Source organism: Agelaius tricolor, unplaced genomic scaffold (assembly GCF_023055355.1).
Source record: "Agelaius tricolor isolate 1412-34295 unplaced genomic scaffold, bAgeTri1.0.p SCAF_1, whole genome shotgun sequence".
NCBI classification, from domain to species: domain Eukaryota; kingdom Metazoa; phylum Chordata; class Aves; order Passeriformes; family Icteridae; genus Agelaius; species Agelaius tricolor.
The window spans coordinates 54599813-54620622 of NW_027269261.1; the positions used below are offsets into that span (position 1 = coordinate 54599813).

General features: G+C 41.7%; 1 long non-coding RNA gene across 1 annotated transcript in view; it reads left to right on the forward strand.

Annotated features, from left to right (window-relative positions):
- Window positions 1-3280: 3280 nt before the first annotated feature.
- The window catches only part of LOC139593777 (uncharacterized), a 181724-nt gene continuing 164194 nt past the window's right edge, over window positions 3281-20810 (forward strand). The window contains exon 1 of the long non-coding RNA XR_011680394.1: window positions 3281-3596. This is a non-coding gene — a long non-coding RNA (uncharacterized lncRNA). The remainder of the gene's footprint in view (window positions 3597-20810) is intronic.

A 20810-nucleotide genomic window follows, 5' to 3' on the forward strand; every position in this document is an offset into this window, starting at 1 on the left:
ACCTTCAGGAAACAGGCAACCTAAAGACCAAAGTGCTTTTTTTGGTTGTGCTTTAGCAAGTGAGAACACAACTGAGATTTTGGATTTATAAAGATTTGGCTGATTTAATGGCACAGGGCCTTTCTGAAACAGAAGTTAAAATGACCTCTCCCTTTTGTTCAATTCTTATATTAGTTCACAGCACTACATGTAGTCCTGCACTCTTGTTTAGAGCTCAGATGGTTTTGTACACACTAAGGATGTATTTTATTGAATATCAACTTACATGTTTTGCAGTATACTTATTCCTGGAGTAGATGTAGCCTCTGAGAAACGAGGCTGCCATGGAAAACTGGAAGACTCACAAGGACTGTAGGCTGCATCTTTGAAAAGTGTTGCCATGGTTGCAATGGAACGAACCGACTTCCTCTGGTTCTGCCACAGAACCTGGAGCCCTTGATGAGGTGGATTGTGCAACTGGCCAATCAAAGGGACATAAGGGTGTGGGAAACAGGACTATAACCACAGAGAGATTCAGGAGTCAATGGACAGCTGCCCCAAACTATGGTGCTGGCAATGCAGCCCCTTGAGAAAGGATGACCTCTCCTCTCAAACCATGTGGCAAATATCTTCTCATAGGTGAAGAGTACTTGTATGAGTGTGTGTGTGTAGGTGGTGTTAGCTTAACCATGGCAAGGTCAGGAGTCAAAACTGTTAAGTGACAGATGAATGTTCTCATGGCAAAATGTAGTAAAGGAAAATTTGCTTAAGTGGTACGGAAAGATATAAGAGGGTGTTTGTCAATGATGGAAAATAAGTCAAAGTAATCTTTCTATTCTGTATGAGTAGGTCTGAGAAAAAAAGAGACTGAAAAACTCCTGAATATCTCTCCCATGGCAAACTATGAAAAGGTATGGCATACTGTACACATCTAGAGAAAATGGCATCTCTCTTGTAGTACAACACAGCTTTCTACTCAGATACTAGCCTGTAAAAATCATAAATGACTTATTTTTACAGAAATCATCCAGACAAAAACATACACTCAGCTGCCAAAACTACAGTCCCTCAAAGCAAGGGGGGATAAGAATAAATACACACCTTGGTTTTGCAGAGAGAACCACCATGACTCTGTAAGTGTAATAGTGCAAGCAGTAGGTAATAATGCTTGTTTATCTCACCTTAAAATATAGTGGAGAGATCAGAGCAGAGGAACAGGTGGCTGTGTAAGCTGCACAAGTCTTTTTATCTGTGTCTTATATTAAGTATTGCCAGGCTATAAAGAATCAGGGACACAAGTATCAAGAGAGCAAAAATAAAGCAATACCAATGATGGTCATAATAACACATTTATGTTTCCTTTCCTTTTGGTTCAGAGCTGCTACAGAACACAACATAAGTTTCTGCTGAAATCAGAGGACCAGAAATGGATGCTTTCCTTTTAGATGAAAGCCAGAATTCTTACTTGACTTGCATAACTGGAACTTTACAGAATTTCTGCCACAGAACATCAGTTCACCAACAATCATGACAGCTGACAACACTGTATAACAAAAACTACATTTAGGAAACAAGGAGAAATTGCGCACTGGTGTAAATCACAGCTACACCTTGTTCAAAAAGAGCCACATGCTCAATGTCAAAAATGGGCAGAACTCCAAGTAAGATGTGTACTTGTCAATTAGTGGATGAAATTTAATCTGTAAGGGAAGAAACATATTGCACATGGGAGAAGAGAGCTCAGGGAGGGGTAATATCCAGACACAAAAAAATATCTCCCATTTCATTGAAATCCCCAGAGGTAATGGCGAGTGATAGTGGTGACTATCGATGGACAGCTTTTGGCTGGCTCTTGTGAAATGATGTTGGCAGAACATACCCAGGTCTTACCTCTGCTGAACTGACAGGCTGGCTTGTGCAGGATCCCAGCCTGAGCAGGCTCAGGCGAGTTTCATGGCATTTAGGGGAACATTTGTGTGCACTTTAGGAAAGGAGCTCAAGGCTGCCAAGAGCAGGCACTGCCTCAGCCCCCACTCCTGAGTGAGGATCTGTGGGATATCCAAAGTAGGGGGCCATGGGGTACCATGGCTCTTGGTACCCAGCACTCCTGAGGCAGCACAGCCTGGGCCCAGGCCGACCTGTTCATCTAGAGAAAACTGAGAGGGGACCACATTAATGTGTAAAAATACCTAAAGGTGTGTGTGGGGGGGAAGTGTCCAAGAAACTGGAAAGGAGTTCTTGTTGTTGGTGCTAACCATTAGGACATAAGGAACAATGGGCAGAATCTGATGAACAGAAGTTCCACATGAATGTGAGGGAACTTCGTTTCTGTGTGGGTGATGGTGCACTGGAACAGATTGCCCAGAGAGATGTGGAGTCTCCTTCACTGGAGATATTCAAGAATCATCTGAACACAATCCTATGTCCTGTGCTCCAGGATGACCCAGCTTAGGCATGGAGGCTGGAGCAGATGACCCACTGTGGTCCCTTCCCAACCTTACCTATTATGTGATTCTGTGATCCTTTACGCAGCACAAAATTTGATTTCCCTGTTCCTGTTTTACACCTCTTTGGCCATTTGTACCAAACCGACACAGATATTTTACCTCAGAGGTGCTGAAGATAGGTGAAGTGAGGGGCCACGGCCTGCCGGGGAGGGTGCGGGAGCCCCGTGACGGTATCGGCTGGAGAGGCCGCAGCTCCGACCCAGCCGTGACTTTCAGAAGTTGGACCCGGCGATGGGACCCTACGAGCCGCCTTGACCCCACAGGGGAGCGCTCCCGGCTGAACCTACACCTCCCCCGACGCCAGCGAGGCAGCCGAAGGTGAGCCCTCACGCCCCCCCCCCTCCCCTCCCCTCCGCTCCGGAGCTCCAGGCCGGGTTTTGCGTGCGGCCGCACCCCGGCGGCCGGGGCCGCGCTCCCCGCGGCGGAACGAACGAAGCGCGGCTGGGGCGCGGCGGTGCCTGCGCCGGGCCGGGCTCAGGAGGGGGCAGGGAGCGCCCAGCGGGAGCCGGGGCATGGGGACGGTGTCCTGGGCCCGCGTCCCCCGCGGGAGAGAGCAGCATTCCGGGGTCGGAGCCGACTCCCCGCGCTGGGCCCGGGGCTGTTCCGCCCCTCCCGCCGCTGCTGGCGGCCGCGGGGCGCGGGCGCTCAGGCTCCTGGCGGCTCAGGCTCCTGGCGGCTCAGGCTCCTGGCGGCTCAGGCTCCTGGCGGCTCAGGCTCCTGGCGGAGCGACCCGCAGCCGCTCCCGGGTCCCGCTGGCTGTTCCCGCATATTGTTTCCCTGAGAAGTGCCGGGAGGCGGGGGGGCGGGAAGGGGGATCTGCCTGCAGTTGCTCCACGTGCATCAATAGTTGTCAGTAACATCAAACTGACGTCATCCTCGGGTAAAAAGATCTCTCTTTTGTTCTCGTTCCCTCCCACCACTTCTTCCCCCCCAGCCCCCCTCCCCCCCCCCCCGTTTAAAAAATCAAAAGCCAGAAGAACATTTGCAAAAAATAAAAATAATAAGAACTCCTCTCCCCCACGTTAATTGCAATGCAAAGGGAGATGTTGCATTACGGATCCTGCCTGGGCTGTGCTGGGCTCTAATGAATGCGCCGAGCCTTTGATCTGGGTGAGTCAGTTGGGTTCAGTTGTGCCGGAAGGTTAGTTGCACATCCTGGCTGATCTGAAATTCGATCAGCAGAGGGGGCAAAGAAAAAGAAAAGCATTTTAATGGGAATCAATAGAGGATCACAGGGTCCTGGAAGGAAATAGGTGTTGATTAAAGATGTGTGGGTTTTGTTAGCGTTTTTCTTTTCTTTTTTTTTTCTTCTTTTTTCTTTTTTTTCTTTTTTTTTTTTTTTTCCCATGCACACGACTTGTTTAAAAATAAATAAACACCAAAAGCAGCCCGGCAGAAACGAGGGAGGGCAGGCTGGAAAACAGCTTTCCCAATCACCCGTGTGTTTGTGTTCCAGGGAGGCAGTCAGCAGACCGGGAGTTTGTGCAATGCTTCAAGCTACAGCGCGCAAATTTAAAGCAGTAGGCTCCAAAGGATAGCTCCGGTTCTCACTGCACTGCATTTCTGTGCCTGAGCTGTTTACTAGTGCATTATTAAATAAGCCCAAAACACTCGCCCCTCTCCCCCCAAGCCAACTTGTTTTTTCTCCCTCCCACTTCACCTCCCCCCCTTTCCTGCCTGCTGCCGAGCCACAGGGATTCGAGAGACTCGACATGAAGGTGCAGACCTGTTTAGTTGCAGTCACAGGTTTCAAAGCTAAACTTTCTAGGCACGTTTCCACTGTTTAGGAAATACTGAGCTGGAAGGTTCTGTATATGTTGCCTGACTTTATGTGAAAAAGAGGGAATTACAGTTGTGTTGAACATTTTTTCCCTCAGAAGGGGGTGAGTCAACTTCCTACACAAAGGCTTGAATCACCCACCCTGCGCATTGCAATAAAATCTAGACTCTCTTCCATTCATGTGCTCGTGTACACATGCACGTGCAAAAATGGGGATTGCAATTGAAGAGCTGGGAGAAACTGCTGCTGAAAGGCTGAACATCCCTGGCATGATTATATGCTGGCTGTCATCATAGAAACAGGGCATTGCTGCACCATGGTGGTCATGTTTTTATCCACATGGGAAACCTTCTGATCAGTTCAAGTTTCTTGTTGAGTTGCCATTTCTTCTGGTTTTGCGTTCTGGCATGGCTCTCCCTACCTGCTGCTAAAGATTTCCACTTAATTCACAACTGTTGCTGTTAATGGCTGTTGCAGTGGTGTGTCCAAGTCACATGTAGAGCATGCATTTATGCAGGAACTCATTAACAGGCAGCTTTTCAAATGGAGACACTGAGTAGGAGAAAGGACCTCCCAGATGTAAGGCCAAAGAGGTTTCTGCCTTCCAGGTAATCATAGGCCATGCTGTCACACCATGGTGGTGTTTGAACATCCTTATCAACAGCTGAATTGTGGTTGCAGTGACAATTTCCATTCTGAGTAAGAAGTAGAAAACACTTGTTCTACATTTATAGGTTTTGCCCAGTGTTTGTTTAAACTAAAAATGTTTCGGGACACATTTTTGGATTCTGGCAAATATTCATCATAATTTGCCTCCAATTTTTATATATGTATATTATATATATATATATCTCTATTATATATTTATATATTAGTCAATGTTTATGTCAGTAATCTTTGAAGAAAATTGTTTCAAATTTCTTTGAGAAGAAAGGCAGTGTTAGATAACGTGACCACATGACCAGATATATATATATTTTTAATAGTATGAGGATTTCTTCTCCTATGAGATTTAATTCATTTATTTTAAAATTATGCTGACAATGATAATAAATTCTCTATTTGCTGCAAGACAAAATGCAATAGAAAATGGGGTATGACAAATGCCATTGTCACTCACTATCCTGTGAACACATGGAAGACAATGGAAGGTCAACCACCTACATAAGGTATATACCTCTTCTAGGTTTGTGCTTGTGGAAGGTACCAGATTAACAGCCTAAGAGAATGAAGGGCTTCTTTTATTGTCAGAACTGGTACAATAATGGGATCTTTCCCACACCTTACTTTACTCGTCACTGCCTCAAACCATTTTTTTGGAATAGACCACAATTACACCCAGAACCTGCAGAGACTTGTGTTCTTAAATTTATTTGTAGAGCTAAGTCATTAGTGCTAAGAGGCTGTGGAGACCTGAGAGGCTGTGGAGGCTGAGCTATCTGCTGAGAATGCTAAGAAAGTTGTGAATTATTCAATCTTTATGTGAATACTTGTGAAATACCACTGGAACATTTCATATAAGCCAACATTCAGCAGATTACCTGCATCCTTTCTGGCCTAGATTTGATCTATGAATGAATGGCTCTCAAGCCCTTAAAAATGCCCTGGGCAATCCTGTTCTATTATCTCCACCATTGTTTTTCCATCCAGATACCAGAGGGATGAGCACAATCAGCAGAGAAAATGAAAATCAAATTGCCTACCAAGAGCTGACCATATGGGGCAGCTGGTTGCTGCTTCCCAACCCCCTGCCTGATGTCTCTTCCCTGCCTCCAATGATCTGCTACTGAGTGCTAGTCAGTCCCCGTCACCCCTTCCAAATCTGTTTTTATGCTGCAGACAAGCAAATTTCCTCGGGTTTTGTATTTTCTGTGAATGTATCCTCTTTTCCCTCCACTTTTCTTGTTTCTCTGCAGACTAAAACTGTTTGGTGTGCTCTGTTCCCCACCCCCCCCCGCCTACTTCTGCTCCTTTGAATATGAACACTGGGCCTAGAAATAAGGAAAGGAGGCCAAGAGGAAAATGTGTCTCACTGAAACTTGCCAGATATCCAAGTTGCATGTGGAGAGACGGAGTTTCAGCTCATGTGTCTGGCTCGGACAGCAGCATAGACCATTAAACATCCTGTTGTCTGTCTTGCACTGTCCCAACAGCACAACTCCTCACACTGATACCTGGAGGGGCTGGGGGGGAAGGGAGGGGTTGGAGTAGTTGGGGTTACTGCCATGTTGAGCTGAGATAGATTTGGTGGGTTATTGGTGATTTCTGTGCCCAGGGAGGCATTTCATTCTACACCATAAGAATGAGGACACTGGGAGGAGGAGAGGTGTCTGCAATCAAATGCTATCACCTGTCATGTAGAGGAGCACAGTGCAGGTTTCCTCCTGCTAGCTTGTCCCCTTAGGGTCTCTGGCCCTTGATTTCTGCAGGCTTCTACAACAGTGATTGGTGCAAAGTTGTTGTTGTTATTGTTATTATTGTTATTATTATTATTATTATTATTATTATTATTATTATTATTATTATTATTATCTTGTTGCTTCATGGCAGTTCACATAGCCCAGAAAAAACTGGATCCAACTGGATCCCACTGTGCTTGGCACAGTGTAAACTGTGGTACTGTGTCCTGCCACCCGAGGAATTGGCAGTCTAAATAGGCATGGCCAACAAGGTGAGACAGAGGCATACAGGAAAAAACCCCAACCAGCTACCAAAAAAATATCCCCACGTGTTGACTTACAGGCTGACTGTTTTTTGACAGTTCCAAAATAGATACAGTTTAAAATACCTGTGTTGCTAGATAAAAACACTCTCCTCCCCCAGGCAGATTAACAAAAATTAACAGAAAAAGTGCCGAGGTGTGTCTGCCACAGTACCTTAACACATTTCTCTGTGCTTCATTGTTCTCAGTCTTTGTTCTCAGACCGTGGAGCACACAGATTGTGTAATACCTCTATTCTGGGACACCTAGGTTAGCACAGTTACTCTCAGCGGGGTGAAGGAGGAACTCTGCGGTAGCTTTAGCTGAAAGTGTTTTACTTCTTGTGGTTTGTGTCCTGACTTTCCGTCATCTTGAGAACTTGAGGACATGTATGCATTTATCAGTCTCGCAGTTTTGAAAATGCAAGTGTCCTAAATGTTAATAATCTTTTTTTATGCATGTGTTGGATCTGTAATTTATTTTGCACAATAGAGATATTTTTACAGCACTTGCTATACAAGCACCACCTCATTCTACTGACTATGGATAGGAGATAGATGATAGCAGCATGTGCTTCCATGCAAAAAAAGAAGAAAAAAAATAAACCTGCTATTACATTAATAGCATCCTGTGACAGAGTCATAAAAAGTTTGTGCATTGGCTCAGTGCCTCTCTGCCTGGAGTGTCAAGGCTCCTGGTTTCTCCTGTGCTCTGGTGGGGAAGCCGTGGAGAGACAGAAGAGCAATTCCAGATTCTGTGCTGCGAATGCTTTCCTTTCGCACCGGCTGGCTACATCCATGCGTGCAGAGCTTCTGATTAGATCTGCTGTTTTGCCTATGGCAATCTTCACTGCAAACATCTTTCATCTATACATCATTTGAGCATCTATACATGATAAGATTGCCACCTTTTATTACAGTAAAAACAGGAGTTTTCTTCTCAATAAGCTTTGCTCCTTCCTCAGCTCTCCAACCACCCCTAGGGGAAGTGAGAAGGACAGGAAAACTTTGAAAAACCTTTCACCTCCTTGTTCTCCTTGGAAGAATGTGGGAAGACTTTTTGTAAAATCCAAGGTAGACATTTATAAAAGGGGACTTGCCAGGGTGTCATAAAAGTGGGAAACTTGGTAAAGTAGGTACATGTAAATACACAAAAATTACTTAACTGATAAATTCACATTTTTTTCTCTTCAAGGAAAATAATATCCATGTATTTCTTAGCTTACATCTCACTTTCAGTCTTTTTTTCCCCTGTTACTTTTAACACCAGGGTCTTGGAGCATTACAATGCATTTTAGCATTAAAATCTTCCTTTTTCACTGTGAATAGATTTGTACTGCAACTAGGCAAGTTCTAGTATATTACATGAGAATGAATAAAGATATTAGTGTACAGAAAATTGAAAAGAGAAAGGCAGTAGACATGAATAAGCAAATAAATAACTTAATCACTTTTTCCTTTGAATGTACAAAATATACTGAGGATCACATCACTAAAAACCACGTCTGCTGAAAAAGAAGTGGGTTTCGTGTAAAAACAGATCACGCATCTGTTTGTCTCTCAGTACTTTAAATAGTCAATGTATGCAGTCACTTTGCTTTTACTCTACAATTAGACTTTGGACTAGAGTACATGTTCTTATATACAGAAGTATATGTGATATGCATTTCCTTGAGAAATAATGCTGTATGTAGGAAATAAACTCTTAGGCCAGGTAGTTCAGCTTCTTATGAGTTCACAATTGGTCTCTATGGTTTTCCATTGAGCACTTTACCTGCTCAAGTTTCAAATGCTTTGTTTGGTGGGACTTCATCATTCATTCTTCATATGAAAATTACCTGCTAGACTAAATCATGTGGTTTCTGAGAAATTCTCTGATACTTTGTCCAAATTTTATTCTTCTTTACATTTAGCTGTACCCACTGCATGTTAGCATCTAAGAAATTCCTTTCCATTCTCTCTGTTCATCATTCATATTTCTACACAGTGGTTGTTTTGCCCTTGTGTCATGCTTTAACTTGACAGGCAGCTACACACCAGACAGCCGTTCACTCACTTCCCCTCTCCCAGCAGGATGGGGGAGACAATTTGAAAAAAAGTCCAAAGCTCAGGTTTAGATAAAGACAGTGTAATAGGACAGAAAAGGATGGGAAGATAATATTATTGTTAATAGTAGAATTAGAATATACAGGTGACGCACAATGTGGTTGCTCACTGCTCACTGACCAGTTCTGGAGCAGTGGCCCCAGCTATCTTTCCCCCTAGTTTATGTGCTGAGCATGACACCATATGGTTTGGAATATCCCTTCATCCAGTTGGGGTCAGCTGTCCTGGCTGCAACCCTTCCCAACTTCTTGTGCACCCCACCCTACTTACTTGCAGGCAGGGCAGCATGAGATGGAAAAGTCCTTTCCCACTGTTTGGCAACAACTGAAACACCACTGTGTTACCAGCATGATTGTCCTAAATCCAAAACACAGGACTACTCCAGGTGCTGGCAAGAAAATTAACTCTATCCCAACTAATACCAGGATAACTTGTTACCTAGATTAATAAATCAAGCCCCTTCCTTCCTTCCCTAATCAGTTGTGTTGCTCTTCTCTGAAGTCCTTTTCAGCATACTAGCATCCTTCTGTTATGGAGGTGCCTAGAAGTGGATGCAGTATTCTGCAGAAATCTTCCCAGATGCATAGACAATAAGTTTCCTCTTCTGACATTATTCTACTGCATTTGCAGCCCAAAATTGCATCGGTCTTTTAAAATGATATATCTCCTTGAGAACTCATATTCAATTTGTTGTTCACTGTCACACATAGGTATCTTGCCGTGCAGATGCTTTCCAGGTTTTGCTTTCTCATGGACTCTTCATATTTCTGATTATCTTTCCTCAGTATATTAGTCTACATTTTTCCACATTGAATCTCATTTTATTGCCTGTCTACATATCTAACCTTGTTAGTTTCCATTTATACTATTGCTATCCTCTCTGACATTTGCAAGCCTCCTGGTTTATTGTCATTTGTGAATTTCATTACTGTGCTATTTACCTCCTTTTCCAGGTCATTAATTGAGATATTAAATAAGAACATACCAAAAACACCCCTGCAGCAAACTGGCTCCATACCTCACCTCCCATCATTACCTGCTGCTTACACTCCTTCAACCACCTTTTCCATCCAGGTCACAGGACTCAGATTCAAGTCAATTTCAATTAGATTTTTCTAAGAGATTCATTTCAGTTTTTAAAGTGTTTATAGGATTTAGCTCCATGACCTTTTCTCCTTTTTCTTCATTGCACAGGTGGGACTGATTCTCTTTCCCCGTGTTTCCATAGATAGCAGTAATGAATTAGACAGTGATATGGAGGGGAGGGGAGGGGTGGGCATGAATGGCTGCCTTTGACTGATTAAACCAGAATGCAAAATTGTCCCTAGTCTTTGTATTTTCGTTTTTATTTATGCACTTTAAAGTTGTCATAATGTTCCTTTTTGTTGTATCCTGATAGGTGATATTTTGTTGCTTTTCTCACCCTTATGCTTGTAAAAAACCACTTGTATTTCCTTTATTTACTTGGTCATCTGTTAAGCACTTTATTTTATGATGATGTGCTCCTTTTTTCTCTGCAGACTTCATGTAGCTTTGAACATCAGAAACTGGCTGTGTCTCTATTATGTAGATAAAATAAACCCTGTGAAACAGTTAATTTTTATTTTCATTATTTTTATGATGAAAGATCACAGAGTACAGAGTGTTCTTAAAACTGCTTCTAAAGTAATTTTTTCCTCACCTCTCCTTCAAGAAGCATGACTGAATGCCCACTGGAGTGGGAAGAGAGTCACTGACTTCAGTGAGCTTGGGGTCAGTTCCTTAAACCCCCTGCACTCTCCTGGTGCAGTGCAACACTGAGATAGAGAGGAGGCTGACCGAACTACTTCTGAGGTGTTTTCCATGTGTACTGCATCTGGTGTGATCTCCCTGGCAGCCATGTTCCCAGGTGCTGCTCTGTATTTCATTGGAGCAGCTGGCCAAAACAGATGTGTGTACCAACAAGTGATTTGGAGAAGCAGCTTTTTGCTGTTATTTAAGGATTGGTGTCAAAACTGTGCAGCCGTAGTAATATTCTAAAAGCTGCATGGTTCAGTAATGCCATTGTGAATTTATCACTTACTGATTGCCTGTAAACAACATTTAATGGTCAGACAGGTTTTGGCAGCAAGGGTTGTTGAGAGGAGGGAAGTGCAAGAGGCAGGAATAATGAGAAATCCTGTGAAAAATGTTCTCCCTCTTGTTTCTTTCCCTGGATCTGCTTTTTGTCTGATGAACAATGGAGAAATTAGCCACAGAAAAGAATGCTTCACATAGAGACAAGGCACCCTAAAAATCCCAGCACCTCCTGAGGTTTTTCCAAATTCCACTACCATCTTTCCAGTTTTCTCACTGCTTCTGCATTTCCTTCCTTTTCTGTTCTTAACCACTCCTTGTCCCTTTGCTTTTATTGCCATGATCCTGCAGTGTCCTTATATCAGAAGAAAGCTTTCTGCAACCAGCTTTTAGTAAAGGTAGCCTCTGATTCCAAAAATTATATTTTGAATTAACAGAAGAGTAAGTATGAGTCCACAGTTAGGGCCATAACTTGACAGAAAAGCAAGTTATACTTGGAAAAATTATTCTGGGACTGTCTGTGGAGTTAGGCATATCTAAATATCTTGGAGAAGATATTTCTTGTCTTGGAAGAGGCAAAATTCCGTTACTCCTGTTTGCTTTGGAGATGTTGAATTTTCTGAAATTTGTCTCAGTCACCTTCATTAATAGAAGAGGCAAATCTGTGACTTACCTTTTATCAATTGGTATGAAAAGATCCATAATGACACTGGACAATTACAGTTTTGAGGGAAGGAAGCTATGAGGTCTAGTAACATATATATGATGTGTGCTGATTTCTGTTTTTTTCTATATGTATAAGACCCTGATCTTAAAGAATGCACTTGTCACAGTTTCCCCATCTGAAAACTCAGATAACCATACTCTCTCTCTCTCCAGGACTATGGCAGACCTAGAGCTAGGCAGATATTTCTGTGGAAATAAATAAGACTGCCATTATTCTTGTTGAATGCCTTTGAACACTGTCTATCTTTCATAATTCTGTCAGTGGCATCTGATTTAACAGCTGCTGAGTGTCCACTGCTTCTGTTGAGTTCAGCTGGAGCTGAGGGGCTGAGCACCGATCTAATTCACAACCAGGCAGTGGAAAGGCATCCAAAATGCTTTTTCTGCTGCGCTGCTCCACAGGCGTACATTATGCAGTCCAACATTTTTTCTCCTCAGCTTTTTAAAAGCTAGTAACTGTACAAGCTCTAAACAAAAATGTGGAGTGTGGTCCTTTAAAATGTTTGTTGCAAAGCATTTTTCTTTTTTTGTTAAACTAAACGCCTGTATTTTGGGTGAGATGTGGAATAATGTTAGAGTCCAATGGGAGGATAGCTCGAGGTAGGAAGGGGTGAAAGCGATAGCTTGGTCACTGAGTGGTAAATCTCTACTAATCTTCAAAGCAAGATACAACTCAGGATTTTTCTTCTGTTTCTTTCCAAGCGAAGGCCGTTGTGTTTCCATCCTTGGCTTTGTCAGCAGTGATAGCCCTTTTTTCCAGCATTGATTGTTGACTTCCCCTGACACCATATCACAACCCATTAGTGCTGAAAACTGACAAGCCCAGCTGCAACAGCAAAATGGCAAGTTTAAAAGAAAATATACAAGGGACAGGCACAGAATGCTATTAGTATGAAAAAGTAGTTGTTTTTTGTCTTACCTCTGTAAAGGTCAAGAATGCAAACATTTTTTCTATTGCTAACAACAACTTGTGTATATTTTGAACTAACAAAGCCATTCTCTCTCTCTCTCTGTTTTTGTGGATTTTTTTTTAAATTCAAGCTGTATGTGGGTTTTACAAAAGCAACCATGTTGAGGTGAGTGAAAAAGATTCCTTCCTTTAGGAAGCTCACAGGGAGTGTTGTGCTTATACATATGTATGGGTATGAGGCTTTTTGTAAGGCAGAGACATTTCAGAGAAATTAATGGCTCAGCAGTTTTTGGGTACTGCGATCCTATCATCAAACTTTTGTGTTGTCTGAAAAGTAGGATTTCTTTTTTCTTTTTTCCTCTTTCTTTCTTTCTTTCTTTCTTTCTTTCTTTCTTTCTTTCTTTCTTTCTTTCTTTCTTTCTTTTTCTTTCTTTCTTTCTTTCTTTCTTTCTTTCTTTCTTTCTCTTTCTTTCTTTCTTTCTTTCTTTCTTTCTTTCTTTCTTTCTTTCTTTCTTTCTTTCTTTCTTTCTTTCTTTCTCTCTCTCTCTCTCTCTCTCTCTTTCCCTCTCTCTTTCCCTCTCTCTTTCCCTCTCTCTTTCCCTCTTTCTCTCTTGTCTCTTTCTTTCTCTTTGCTTCTGGAATTGTATGGTGGTGTCAGCACTCTGGACGGTAGAGTAACAGTAATGGCAAAAGTTCCTTCTGATTGTACAGGTGATTTCCTGGGGGAAGAAAGCAACAGCCTTCATTGTCCCAATGCTGTGTACTTAGAGAGATAATGGGGCTTGAGCAAGGGCAAGTAACTCTTCAAAACCTTAGTGCCAAGGTCCCCATTTGATACCAGTTGAAACCTTAGTGCCAAGGTCCCCTGGGCTTTGACAGAGCAAAGTGTACACTGTTTGCTCTGTCAAAGCCCAGGGGAGACTGGAACACAAGCAGAACCCAACAGCTCTCTTGGCACCCAAATTTGTTGCAAATGATTATTTAACAGTGGCAGCAAAGGGGCTGTGGTGGAAAGCAGTGGTGGAAAACTGGTGAAATACATTAAAATTTTTTGTCATTTGAGGAACAGCCTAGAGAGGTGGGTTTGTTCAGTCTCAACAGGAGGAGGCTCATGGAGACCTCATCACTCTCTATGACTTCCTGAAAGGAGGTTGTAGCCAGATACGAGTTGTTCTCTCCTGATGTGCCTGCAGTGAGAGGACTGGAGGAGATGGCCTTAAACTGAGGCAGGGGAGATTCAGATTAGATATTAGACAAATTTTTTCACCATTAGGGTGATCAGGGATTGGAATAGGTTGCCCAGGGAAGTGGTAGAGTCACCATCCATAGAAGTATTCACGAGGCATCTGGATCTGGTGCTGGATGATATGGTCTAGGGGTTGCAGTGGAAGTGCTGGGTGATTGGCTGGACTGGGAGAACTTGAAGGTCTCTTCCAACCTTGATCATTCTATGATTCTATGAAAATAATTAAAACCAAACCAAACCAACCAACCAACCAACCAAACAAACAAAAAAAACCAAAAACCAAAACCCAACCAAACAAAAAAACCCCAAACATGAAGACTAAAAGTCAAATTAAGTAAAAAACCCAAAATTTATTTGGAATCCTGTAGAGCAGTGAGGATATAAAAGAACTTGGGTTAACAAGGTAATGAATTTCTTTTTGAACAGGTGGGATTATTAAGACTTGGTTTTGCAAATTGATAGCTATGGACACAAAGGACATTAATCTCAAGTAATCTATTTAGATAATTCTGTTATCACAAACATGAGTTTTTTCAAACTTGTACCTATGGGCATTCCTGTGGCAGTAGCTGCTTGATCCCACATTTTGCTGGAATGTTGCAAAGCAATGATTTCTTCCCCAAAGTGCTTGCAGTGAAAAAGCCCTACTCATCAAATAAAGGGAATTATACTCAATTTTATTTTGGAAAGCTAAGTCTTACAAACCAAGTCACCTATCCAAGGTTATACTGTGCACCTCTCCTGAAGACTGACTGCTATGTGCTGAGGTATGGATTTACAAGGTCCAGCCTATTCTGTTAGATTTCTGGGTGATTCTTCAAGCATGTATTAAAATGCTCTTGTACGATGTAGCTCAAAGTGAAGCGTGTGGGTAGAGAGTGACCACATCAGAACATACAATTAAGGCAGAGTAGCTAAAAGTGAGTTAGTTGATATCCTGCTTTCTTATCTTCTTTCTCATTTATTTAAGCCTTGGATTAGTGACTGAGGATGAGCTGAGCTTCATTCCTTCTTTTTTCATTGCTAGAGAACTAGGCTGCATTTGAGGCTTCCTTGTTTTTCCTTTGTGAAGGAAAGATTGTGCTTGCTTGACCAATCCAAGAACTTAATGAAGATCTCAGACATGATCATGAAATTTTGTTTTAATGCATTGGGATTTAGGTCTAGTTTATCCTTGCATGTTAGCTACAGTTTTAATTGTGGATCAGATTCCAGAGGGATGCTTACCAACATTTGTTTTTATGTTGGGCCAGGTAATACAAAATGATCTTATGCTGAATATGAATTTATAGTCATGAGGGAGCTTTATTATAGCAGTCCTACTCTAGTAAATCATAGGTAGCCTTCTCCAAATAGCCAAAATTTTTGTAAATGCTCAAGTATCCAAAAATCTGACTTTGTCCTTATTTATACTGTAGCCAGGACAGCTGTAATAAATCAGGCTTCAAACGTCCTTGGAGTAGTTACCTCTCACAAAGAAAGAAAAAAGGATAACTTCAAGTAGTAAAAACAGGGGAAGATAGATGAAGGCATGATTACACTGAGTTAGTACTTGCCTGCTTAATGCACCTAACTAATCCAGTTGTCTGGGTCTGACTACAGAGCCTGCTGCTAATTTTGTTCAGTATGAAGACCAAAGTTTACTTTGTGACTTTGGACATAAAAGACCTAATTTCTGAGATTTTATATTAATACTCAGTCATCCCTTGTCAACTTTACAAAGCCAAAATGGGTCTAGTGGCAGAAAAGCATGGAAGGAGGACTTCCCATAATTAGGGTTAGGCTGAAAGGCATTTCTTTGTGTTATTCAAGTCTCTGTATTTTCACTGAAGTTCATGTCTCAGTGAGTCAGTCCAAAAACAGTATTTAGTGAGATTTCATCTGTTTATTAGTTTAAACTGTTGTAAACTGAGATTTCATCTGTTCATTAGTTTAAACTGTTGTTAACCATGTCTACCATGGTTAACTTTAATAAAAATAAGAGACAAAGCCAGACAAAATGGAGAATAAATTAATGCTTACATGTAAACTAATGTTTCTAGAAGAGTATCTGCGATGGTTGGTTTTGGATTGGTCTTGACTATAACTGTGGATGGCACTGAGACCTGGATGTAGAGGCAGAGTTGATGTGTTTACAGGCAAATAGGTTAAGTGCAGGTGAAACTTGACTTGTGCAGTGCTGGCTCCCTCATCTTCTGGGCATCTCAGTGAAAAGCCTGCCATGCAGTTTGCCAGCTGTTGATAACCCTGAGCAGTCTCAGTCAGCCGTACTCCACTTTGACAGGTATCTAAAATCTCAGTTATCTGAGCTGCTCTGTTCTGTGCACTCCTTTTGTGCCTTCTGAGATACCATGGGGGAGAGTAGCAGTGCAGACTAAGCCATCCACACTGTTTCAGATATTGAAAGGAAACTGGATATCATGGAAGTTGTTTCTAGAAGTGTACTGTTTCTCTTTAATCAGTCCTCCCAGTGCTAAAATAGACACTAAATGAGGAAACAAAATATCTGTGTTTGTGAAAAAGCATCTGGAACTCTGCTGTACCTAGTTTTTCTTAAGACTATTAATGAGGGCTATCACTTTAAACGGTGCTTAAAAACTCACCCTTTAGCTTTAATAAGATTTTTCAGAACTTCCTTGGGCAGCAAACACTTTAGGTGTAAGGCAAAACAATAAAAGGTGACAATTTATTTAGTTCAGTTTCAACTCTCCCGACCTCCTTTCCCGCAAATGCAGAGTGGGTAGCTCTCACCAACTAAACGTGTCTTTTATTTGTTTTCAGTGCTGTCTGGGCAGAGGGGCCATGTGGGACATGCCTACCATTATGAGAGGGACTAAATTTGGAGGAAAAACAAGTCTTTCTGTTCTTTTAAGGAATTTTTCTCCTCCAGAAATTATCTGGAGTAATGGTAGCAGCCAGATGTAGTGGTAGCATAAAGGAGGGAAACTAGATTCCTGGAAAATCTTGCAAAGCAGTTAACATGCTGAATTCTTTGGACAATAGGTATAATCTCTCAGAATAAGCTGGACTCTAATTCAGGTACTGAATTAAGTGAATGTTTTGTAAAATCAGCTCAGCCTACTGAGCTTTATTGGAAACCTGTCTCTTATTTTGGTGTGTGAGATTTGAGCTCTTTTGGGACTCTGTCTCAGAATAACCTGAAAGACTCTAAGACCTGACTTCTTCAGTCTTTTCAGGGTTTTCAAGAATTTTGCTATGAAAAGTCTCCCTTGGAAATGCCTTCTTTTCTGCTTAGGATACAAATTTTTCCTCTTAATATCAGTGACATATACAAATGCACAGCAGAGGCTATATGTGAAGTTATTTTATCTCTGAAGGAGAAAGGCAGCTTACAGGTGCCATGGGGTGAGCAGCACCAGCTGATGTGCAAGGGAGTGAAGTCATGTCCCATTTCTGTTCCCTTTGAGAAGAGCAGCCCTTCAGGGTGCTTGCACTTCCTCACTGAGTGTGCCGAGCTGGCAGGCAATGACAGAATGGAAACATCTCAAGTAGCTTTTAGCTGTTATTTTGGTTGCAAGGAGTAGTTTGGTTGTGACAATTCAGAGCTCAGTAAAAACAGCTGATTTATTTGGCAACCCAGCTCCTGCATCTTGATGATACCCTAGAACATACTCATTGCCTGCAGAGATCTAGGATTCTTGTTTCCCTTCTCCTGTGAAGAACCAGGCTTTGGCCACTTTTGTACAAGACAGTTACTTTTGTAGCAGTGACCTGTGAGTTAGTTCTTCTATATCATGTTTGGGCAACTAAATAATTAGCCTTCTTCGGAAATTGCTGAGTCTACAACGGCTCCCAGTGAAGTGAAGAGAATTACAGACTACTCAGCAATCTGGAAAACGAGACCTATTACTTATTAAATATGGAGCTGGGAAGATAATTTATGCTGTTCATTTTTAAAATTTGAAGCTGCATAAACTACAGCTTAAATTAAGACTCTACACGTACAAAATCGCTAAAGGTCTGGTAAATGACAAGTAGTTCTTTCTATAAGTGATTATCAGTTGGTTACAATGTCCAGAAAGTTTGGGGTTTATTTTAATTCCTCCTAAAAATACTTACAATATACCCATTTGTGTACCTTTAATGTACCTTTGACCTTGTAGCCTGAAAGTATTGTTCTTTTGTTAATTTAATATCTCCAGAACATTATGTGTGGTCATGATATATTTGTGGAAGCGATTCTTTGGTTGAAATGTCTGCTGGCTTAAGTCAGCTGGGGCTGACTTCAATCCAGCACAAGAATCTCAGTTTGGGGACCCAAAGAATGGGGCACTGTAGTCTTGTGGACAGCTTAACCAGGCAGGGAGTGGAACCAGGTTCTCTGAATAGCCTTCCTTTGTCCACCATTATGAAATCAAAAAGCAAATCTTTTGAAAAACATCAGGCAGTAATTCCCCTGGGGCTTTCCTAAACTCATCCATCATGGGGAAAATCTAATTTTCCTTCTTTCTCTATTGTACTCCAAGAAGCCTTGTGACCAGTTAGGTCATTTTAGCTTTAAACATTAACTTCGATAAGACATTTTCAATTAGTAGAGTCTTTTCAAAAATTAGACCATAATCTTACACTCATGCCCTAGGAATTATGATGCATTCTTTTTGTTAAATGTTAATGATTTTTGAGTGAAAAGTATTTGTTTATGATACTACTCTTGAATAATAATAACTAGTAGTAATGTTGTAACAGATATTTTTTTAACGGTCTAGGAGGCTTCCACCAGAGAGTTGACTTGAAACTGTTTTACTCTGGTAAAGTTCACTTTTACCTGTATTTATATGTTATTAAAGTGTCAGGCCTAGTGTTTTGGTTAGGCTATATCCCAGTTACACCCAACCATTAAAATGTCTATTTATTAATTCACTAATTTCATGACTCCTTCCAAAACGTTCTACAAAGATATTTTGCCAACTCTGTTTACATAAATTCCCCATTGTACTTTGCATTTTTATTAAATAGAATTGGTGTTTGAAATAGCTTGTAAATTGACAGGATACAAATTAGTGGAAAAGCAGACATTAAAGAGTCAGTGATGTCTCTGGGTGAGCTTTGGAAAACATTCCATTTAGAACCAATTGTATGGATGTATAATTTATTTTTCTGCTTTCCCCTTCCTACATTTGTTATAACTAGGGAAATTTGCATGAAAATTGATTGTGGGTTTTTTTCAATGTTTACCTGTTTTGACTGTTTCTTTTATATGTGTCTGCTGTTTTAATGCTAGTCTTATGACATCACTGTTCATTGCTAGGGGACTGACAGTGATGTCACAGAAGTGATGGCTTGTAGGACTGAATGCTTCTTGAGACTGTGAGTGACTATAAAACCCTTTTTTCTCTTGGGCCACCAGTTTTTGCGAGTTGATGGCTGTCATTCTCCTGTGGAGTCAAAAGCCGTCATGTCATGGCCAGTGCTTTTGCCTATGTGTCACCAAATGGCCACTCCTGACAACTTCACTGCAGAAAACCAAGTGTACCTGATCACAGGAGACCATGTTTCCTTGTAAATCTTAGTCAGGACACAGATTTAATTGGGGATGAGGACTCCACTGGAGTTTGTCTTGTGTTTTCTATATCATATCTCTTCTTTGTCTAAATAGTCACCTCTGCCTCTCTTAATTCAATTCCAGGAAAATGAAACTCCTCTAGTACAGTTTGGGCAGGGTGGGAAACTGTGGCTCCATGGCAAGGAATAAGCAGTAATGAGATTAATCACAAACATCTTTCTTGTGTATATAGATTTATATGAATGAGAAGCGACAGAAACAGGACAGTGCAAGAAGAAAAAAATCTATCTAAATACATATTTTCCAAAATGTTCCTGGAGTTATTGGAAGCTCCTTGAAAGCACCCCATGTCTTTTCCAGTAGTAGATGGACCACAAGAGAGGCAGCCCTTATGAAACCAACTTCCTCTAATATATCCAGACAGTGGATCTATTATATCTATTGTATTGCTGGGCAGAAAATGGAAAGACAGTGAGTACTCCTTTCACTTTTTTTTTCCCTTCATGCTCAAAATCGTCTCCCACACCTGGAATCTCCTACTGAACATGACCTGGCGGTCAAGTTGCAATCCCTCACCTCCAGCAAGCAGGAGGTGGCTGGGCTGCTCCTTTAGCAGCCCATGCTGGTAACAGCGCACCGCCGCTCGCCCCCGGGGCCTCTCACAGAGCAACTCGAGCTGCTCTGGCCTCTCTCTGACGACTCGGTTTGTCATTTCTGTCAGTCTGTGGCACATACACACACACACAGCAGCTGCCAGTGGCCTTGGGGGCCTGGGATCCTTTTTTCTTTGAGCTCAGCTCTCCTGCATACCCCTGGCTGCATTGCAGTCTATTACCTGCAATAGGCTCTGACCTCTTTCTGGGCATCTTTAAACACCCTGCCGTGGAGTGCCAATGGCACACAGGCAGTTGCCCTGTTTGCTGGTGTCTGTCCCTTGCTTTCAAATTACCTCTTCAAAGTCCATTTGGTATCAATGGCTTGGGGTTTTGTTCTTTTTTGAATGGTGGTGGTTGTCTTTGATATCAGGATTTTAATTTTTTTACTCTGAAGGAAATAAAGATGCGCTTGTCCGTTTTAGGTATATATGAATAATCGCTAAAAATAACATGAAAAAATCAGGGCTCTACTCTGCAAAGTAGTTCTCAATCCCCTGAAGAGTAACATGGCTCTTTCTGACTCCACACAGGCAGACAGGCCTAATTCAGCTGTCTGTTGCATGGTATGTTTAAGTGGTTTTGTAAAACAGTGTTCCCTAAATGTTGACAGTTTAATGGATT